At 31.9% G+C, this 7,907-nt stretch overlaps 1 pseudogene across 1 annotated transcript; it reads right to left on the bottom strand.

Annotated features, from left to right (window-relative positions):
* Positions 1-136: 136 nt before the first annotated feature.
* On the bottom strand, positions 137-4,047 carry LOC111292247 (cell cycle checkpoint protein RAD17-like; annotated as a pseudogene). The gene is made up of 12 exons (XR_016345747.1): positions 3,515-4,047; positions 3,362-3,417; positions 3,171-3,258; positions 3,053-3,100; positions 2,864-2,920; positions 2,617-2,716; positions 2,015-2,325; positions 1,583-1,937; positions 1,240-1,365; positions 869-1,067; positions 716-776; positions 137-621 (listed from the first exon to the last, which is right to left on the bottom strand). The product of XR_016345747.1 is annotated as a cell cycle checkpoint protein RAD17-like (transcript).
* Between the last annotated feature and the right edge of the window lie 3,860 nt (positions 4,048-7,907).

The raw sequence follows: 7,907 nt of genomic DNA on the forward strand, positions 1-7,907 counted from the left end.
TAAACGCCCCTTGATTTTCCTATCTTTGCAATGCCCCCTGGGTTTCTCTATATTTGCAGTATTATCACTTTTCCTTCGCTCGTGTTTGGTATTGTTTGGACACGGTACCCTTTTCTTTCCTCACAGTACTACTATGGGTCAATCAAGAGTTCTCTTTGCATTCCAATTGGCTTTCATCTTGGTAATTACAAAACGGCTGCGTTTAAAAACCACATTTCTATATTTCTCCTATAGCTATCGCTAATAACTAACGGGTACTTTACAATCCAAGAATCAACAGAACAGGATATTTACAAAGGAAAAAATTTACGTATGTTTGAGTTAAAAAAAAATGGGCACAAACCGTTATTTTATAATGAATAGTTAATCTGGACCAAAGCTTGTTCCTTGAGAAAGCAGTATCTGTCACCAATCTTCTATATCATCAGAAATTTTGCTTTCTTGTTCATTTATACTCATTTTCTGAGACTTGTCCTCTTCTGAGTCATTAGTTTAAAGACCTCCAGATGATCTGTAACCAAGCCATTTTAAAACAGGTGTATCCTCTGTAGCTATAACTGATACTTCAGATAAGTTAGACGATCCTCCATCCGCGACAAATCTCTGCCTTAGCATCTCATTCTGCATTCACCAAAGGAAATTTCTATCTGAAAGACCTTTTAAAAGTCAATTCAAAATTGCAAAAACTACAGGAAACTGATAACATCCAATCCACCTGATTGTGAGATATCGATTGCTCTATCTGCCAAAGCTTTGGTTTGCGAATAGCATGCCATCTAACAACACATATATTAATAAGAGGTTACATAACGCAAAAGGTAAATGCGGTGGAACTGGGATACAATTAACTAAAGCATGAAAATAGAACCTTGAAGGTGATGGATGATAATTTCCATAAAGAACTCCGCGAACTGCGACTGAAGCAGCAGTTGACTGCAGAACATTCTCTGTCTCACTATGTCTAGCTAACACTCCTCGAAAAGAAGCAAGAAGCAAGTCAGCATAACTAAGATATGAAGCCACAGCCCATGCATCATCCATTGCTTCATCATTCAGAAAATCCAGAACTGCAGGAAAAGGTGGACAGCAGTAGCATCAGACAATCGAAATCAGAAGGAAAACAACTTCCCACCATTTTGATCCATCCATGTCCATGCTTTTCTCTCTTACAGACGCTAAGGATAGGAATAATGGTAAAAATTATTCATAGCATACGCAACTTGCAGGCAGAAAATGTACCATTTTCAAGATGAAAATCAGTAACGGGCCTTGATTGCCCATGTGCTTGGCAAAGTATCTTTTCTGGAGAATCCATTTTAAATGGAAGTCTTGAGAATTTCTCCCCTACAAAAAATGCATTTTGGTCTAGAAAACCAAAAAAAAAGAAAAAGATAGAGCTCAGGGGTGAACATCTCAGATGTATTTAAACCTATGTTATCAAACTGTCATGAGGTAGAAAATACCATATACAGCTATAAAACGAACACTAATCTTCCCCCTTTCTTTTCCCATAAAAAATCAAGCTCATAAAAAAAGAAAAGGGAAAGGAACTTTAAATATCGAATTGTCTATCAATTCATACCTAACACAACTACATTTTCGGTCTCTCTTTTGTTATGCAAGAATTTTCCCAGTGCATGAAAAAGCATCAGCGTCTCATCTCTGACATATTGTGAAGAAAATCCACCACTGAAAGAATTGAGATCATTTGCATTTTCTTTTGGGTAACTGGGAGTAGAATTGGATGAAGATAAATCAAGTTCCACATCGGGTTGCAGACAGAAGAGCCGTAAAGATGTAATTGCTTGTCTGATGTCACCTCCACTGGCTTTTGCAATCAGATCAATCTCTTCAACTGGCACATTACATTGCTCCTGTCTGCATATTCTAGAGAGTGTTTTCTTGATGGAATTATTTGTTATAGGATTAAATGAAACCTGCAATTTTCCAGTTTGAAATCAGCAACCAGTGAGAAAATACTAAACCCAAGACCAAGTTTTTTGGTGAGTGTAACCCTACTAGCCCCAGCACTCTCAAGTGATAATTGAAGTTCTTCGAACCATCTTGTGGTGAGGTCTGATGAATCTGCATTACCATTGTCGGTAATCAATATAGCTATTGGTACCAATGTTGATCTCACAAGAAGAACCAAGCACCTTTGAAGTCTTTCAAAAGCTGCTCTTCCATTAGTTACAGGAAGATCATCAATCACCAGTATACTTGACGACTTGGAGTTCCCATTGAATGACGAAGAGATCAATCCATACTTCCTCACTCTTTCAATAAAGTTTTCAAACTCATCCAACTTAGAAGTGTAATTTATCCCTGGACAACAATATACCATCATCAGCAAGTAAGAAACTGTTAATCCTCAAGGAATTTATAAGAAAATTAGCATTTAGAACTATGTTTCACATGTAAGGCTCTAAATTCTATGTTCCGCATTGAATAGAACTAACAAACATAACTATTCAAAATGAAACAGCAACATAGCAATTAACAATGAAAACTCCTAGCGTCCAGGCCCATAAAAATACTTTTGACATCATTGTTTTCATATAGCAAACCTGACAAAGATTCTGCCCCACTTCATCATGAAATAAGTATCTGAAATACCTGCACTCAAGTTATGAACATGTTGCCAAATTGTGGGAGTAGGTGTGTTCCATTCACATAATTGAGCCCCAATCTGAGATGCAATCAAATGGATAGTTGCCTACAACATGAGAAGCAGGGATTTCAACTAAACTTGTACGTAAATGCTGTTATAGTCCTACAATAATGCATCACATACATCAAATGTAATAACATAGTGCCTTACTATAAGATGTAGAAAAAATTATTATTTGCCAAGACAACCTACAGATTTTCCAACCCCAGCTTGCCCAGTTATTATGAGAATAGAGCTACCAACCTCACCCTGAAACTACAAAGAAAAGGACATGAATTTCCTCAGGTCAGATGAAAAAAAAAAAAAAACAAGGCCTTGCTTATTGAACGTCAGCAATTAACAACACAATCACAGCTTCCCATTTTAATAAAACAAAATTACCTTTGGAGTCCTTAATCTTTCCTCAAACCACGACTTAACTTCTTCGACCTACCAAGAACAAGAGAAAGTGTGGATACAGATATTCAAGATGAAAAATATAAACCAAATTGAGTCTCACCTTCTTCTTGTGAACAGCTAGCTCTTCCATAGAACGAGGCTTGTATTTATCAACCCACAATTCCTTTGGAGTGCTCCTTCTAGAACCCAGACCATATTCTATTTCCAATTAGGCATATAAGTTTTTTAATGAACATTTTGTTTAGGAGGAAATATAAGCTAAATTTACAAAAAAAAAAAAAAAAAAAAAAAGCAGATGCCTTCAACCCATTCAAAACTTCATCAAAATCTTTAAAAGCCAATTTCATCTGCGCTAAACAACAAATTCCGAGAAAAAATATATATACATTAAAAAGACTGAAAATGTTTGCAAAAATAATTATGATAAAGATATATTTTTTTTACCTCATCTACATTGCTATATTCTTTGCTTAAGCAAGAGCTCGAAAGTCGAGGTTTCTTGGCTCTACTAGGGTTCACACCAGTGATCAAGGACCTTGATTTCGGCTTCTCGTAGCTCCGTTTCAACCTAGAAAAAGCCTTGTAATCTTCATCGTCTGATGAGGAAATGACGATGGAGTTTCGTTTCCCCATCGCTAGTATAACCGCCGCAAAAGGTTAGAAACGAGGAAGTGGAAGATAATGAAGTATTTGGAAATTGCAGGAGAAATGGATCAACAGATTTTAAGCATACCAGAAACCCTAAAAACTGGGGAATTATTTTTGGGTAAATAGTGGGAGGAAATGGAAGCAGTGAGTGAGGATTGTGGGAGTGAAAGGACGAGTTTCGCAGGTGCCAAAAAACGCGGGGTTAGCGAAAGGAAACTGCAAAGGCGCACGTGGGAAGCTAAAGCTAATTAGGAAGAAGGTTATTTTATTGTGTGTCTCAGAGTACGTGTCTTCGGTGAGCGTATCTGTCCGATGTCTGAACAATTGACGTCTGATTGAGGAAAAAAAAAACTCCTATTTCATCAAAAAAGAAAGACAGAAAGATAGAAGCAATTTCACTATTTCATCAAAAATTGCACAAACACTTTTTTTTTTTTGTTTAACATTAAAAAATGCCCATGGATATATACTTTGATGTTGAATTCTTTTAAAGGCATATATTTTTAATTGAAGGAAAGACGACTTCACATTCAATTATTTAAGTAAAAAAATTAATCATTAAATTAAATATTTGAATATAAAAATTGATAATTAACAAAATTAAAATAAATTCCATTTATTATCAAATATAAAAAATTAAGTGAGAATCTAAATATGAGAATTCATATTTAAAGCTAAAATGTAATTCTTTCGTATGATAAAAAAAAATTGTAAATATAAATATTTGAATTATTGTCATTATAATTATATGAACTTAATTAAGGGTCAAATTCGGTAAAAATGTAATTTCAATATAAAGCGTGTTAACATTGTTGATCAAAAGAACGACATGATCAGTTGGGTAAGCTGATAATATATGATTTTATTTATTTTAAAAATTGAGAAATTATTAAAGATGGCAAACAAACTGGGACAATCTGTAACTAAATAATAATTTATACTATTATATATAAAAAGTATCCTCAAGAATTCTTAATCTTACGTAAGTCCTAGTTTTTTCTTCTTTCCCATGATTTTTTTTCTCTTTTTGATTTTTTTCTTCTAGAATTTTTTCCATCTATCTCAAATTACCCATTAGTCTTTTCTCTTTCTTTTTTGTTTTGTTTCTTTACAAAAATAAATTTTTCAACTAATTTTTATTTTCTTTGTGGATTAAAAAAAATAAAAACTGAACGTATGGTATTGCAAATAGAAAAGACACTGGAACCAATGGCAACATCGATGATCTCTTCAAAAGATCCAATGGCAAAGAGCTAGTCATTCATGGAATAGCCACCACTGCATTAGTAACTCAAGTGCCAACATCTAATTCAATGGCAAATAGTTTGCCATAGAGCTTTTGCCAGTCTCAATCCTCTCTTTTGCTTGCTATTTAGGTTTGCATCTTTGAAATTTCAATGATATTTTTATTGTATTTCTTAATAATCTAAATGACTAAAAAAAAGACAAATAATAATAAAAAAAAAGATTGCTGCAACAGGAAACAAAGTTTTTGCCTCTCAAAAACAAGAACAATGTATGAAAGATTGTACCATATATTCATTTTTTAACTACCTCTTGAATTCATCTAAATTGTTGCTAATATTTTGATTGTAACATTGATGAATGGTCAATCAAAATGTGTGGAAACTCAATTAGATGAAGAAACGTTGAAAGAAGGTATAGGTGTGCTTAGGGACATGTTTGGGTCCGACATACCTTATGCCACTGAGTATTCCTTCAAGTTTTTTTTAAGTTAATTTTGGTTTTAGTTTTTTTGCATGTTGTTTAAATTAGTTTTAAGATGAATGGCTAGCATTTACTAGATTAAGATTGAATTAAATTACATGTTTGATTTTTTTTCTTGCAGGAGTGTTAAAGGCATTCAATGGTTTACAAAATTGTTTCCTTTAAGGTATTCCAATAAGTGTTTAAAGTTAGTTTTTCTTTTAACTTTGTTGCCTGTTGTATAAAATAATTTGAAAATGATATTTGACTTTTAAATTACTTTTGGCACCTTATTTGGTTGATATTGAGTTAATTTATATGTTTTATTATTTTTAGTCCTTTTTTACAAAGAATGTCCAAGTTTTTCCAACAACCATGTTCAAAGTTAGTTTTGCTGTTAGTTTTTCAGTGTTTTGCAACTACAAGGATTGTTTCAAGTATTACAGCATTTAAGTTTAAGGTGAATTTTGATTTTGATTGTTTGTTAGTATTTAAACTGGTTACTGACTTCTCTTTTAGTGTTGTTTTTATCTAAAGTAAGCTCTTTTAAGGTTTATCAGTTTGGTTTTTTTTTTTTTGTTGGTTTTTATCTTAATTACTTCAATGGCATTTCACAATAAGCTGTCTTTATCTTAATGAGTTGCCTTTAGGAACATTTAAATCCTAAAAGTTTTTTCCTCTTTTATAGTGCTTATATTTTTTTTCAAGTAATAAGAAGCCAAGTTTTTACCTTTCAGCAATAAGAACAGTATATGCCTTACATGGCAACTCTCCCCCATCTTACCTATCATTGTATTCCTTAATCATCATCGGATTCTCGGGTCATCTTTTTGCATTATTTCTCTCAAATTTCTTGATTGATTTTTTCTCAGAAAAGAAGATTAAAGGGGTTTTGGTCAGAAAAATTCAAAATCTAAAAACTTTGCTATGAGGATTGTAGTTTTATGTAGTTTATCTAATTCTATCATGGTATGATTTCTTATATTATCAGCCTTGTATTTTATTGCCTTGATGTTTTAGTTGATCTATGAGTCCATTTTAATCATTTATCTTATATGCCTAGCTAGTTTCTATTTGTTGCTACTTACAAGACTCAACATTGTTGATATTGTCATTGGAACAAATTCATGACAGTTTAAACAAGATGTAATTCTCTTATAATTAAGCATCAATGTTTAACAATTGAAAATTCAACAAGTTCTTTTATAACTAGATTACCTATCATCGAATCACATAGAATAGAGCTCTCAACAACATTTGATTAGGAGCACCAATTAGTGAAAAACTACTTTTTTTTAGTACTTTGTATAGCTTTTGTGGGTTCTTTCACAAGTCTATGAGAATTTGAATTTCACTTTTGTTATTGGACTTTACCATAAGTTTCATTTTTGCTTTTGCCATATCATAATTGGACAAAAATAAGTTAACAAAAGAACAAAACAACCATATTCAATGTGGATTTTGTTTTTCGTTTTCATTAACAGTGATTGGTTTCTATTAAAAAAAGACATTTCTTCTGAGATGCGAGTTCACATTGCTATATTGTTCTCATTGATAGTGATTGTTCATTATAGATACTGAATTTTATTCGAAACATTTTAGCATAGTTGAACAAAACTCATTTGAAACTTGTAAAAAGGTCTCTTAAAGAGCCCATAAAATGCATCAATATTTAGGCCTAATAAATAAAAAAAATGAGAAATGTATGGTTACTATCAAACTTTTTCATATGTGATTTATATAAATGATACATTTTTACGCGGATGCATGAAAAATAAAAAAGAAATGAAACAAGTAAACCTTAAAGTCAACTCAAGTCAAAATTATACAAAATTTGATCAAAATGAATAGAACTAATGTCAATCCTCAAAGTTCACAACCTAATTGATATCATGTGGTTTAAAACTAAATTTTGTGACTTTTTTAAAACACTAAAAATTTTTATTGCACTAGAAAAGTATAAAATTACTAAAATACCCTTTAGGAGATATTTTCATAATTTGGCTCTTCCAAGCTCAGATTTTCATGAAACTTTTTATATCTTAATTTCATAATATTTTTTTATTTTTTGTGCATTTGAAATCATAGCTATACCCTGAAAAGTGTGAAATAACCAAAATACCCCTATAAGGGTATTTCATAATTTGGCCTTTTTGAGCTATGATTTTCATGAACCATTTAAATCTTAATTTCATAATATTTCATGATTTTTTGTGCATTTGAAATCACAGTGATACCCCAAGATATGCGAAATTACTAAAATATCCATTTAGGGATATTTTCGTAATTTGGCCTTTCCAAGCTCGAATTTTCATAAAATTTTTCAGATATCAATTTTATAATATTTCATGATGTTTGGGGTATTTGAAATCACAACAGTATCTTACAAAGTGTTAAATTATCAAAATACTCATATAAGAGTATTTTCATAATTTAGCCTTCTTGAGCTCAGATTTTCATTAAACCTTTTAGATCTCAATTT

The sequence above is a fragment of the Durio zibethinus genome, chromosome 10 (assembly GCF_047325235.1).
Source record: "Durio zibethinus cultivar Kanyao isolate XHJ-2024 chromosome 10, ASM4732523v1, whole genome shotgun sequence".
In the NCBI taxonomy this organism is placed as follows: Eukaryota; Viridiplantae; Streptophyta; class Magnoliopsida; order Malvales; family Malvaceae; genus Durio; species Durio zibethinus.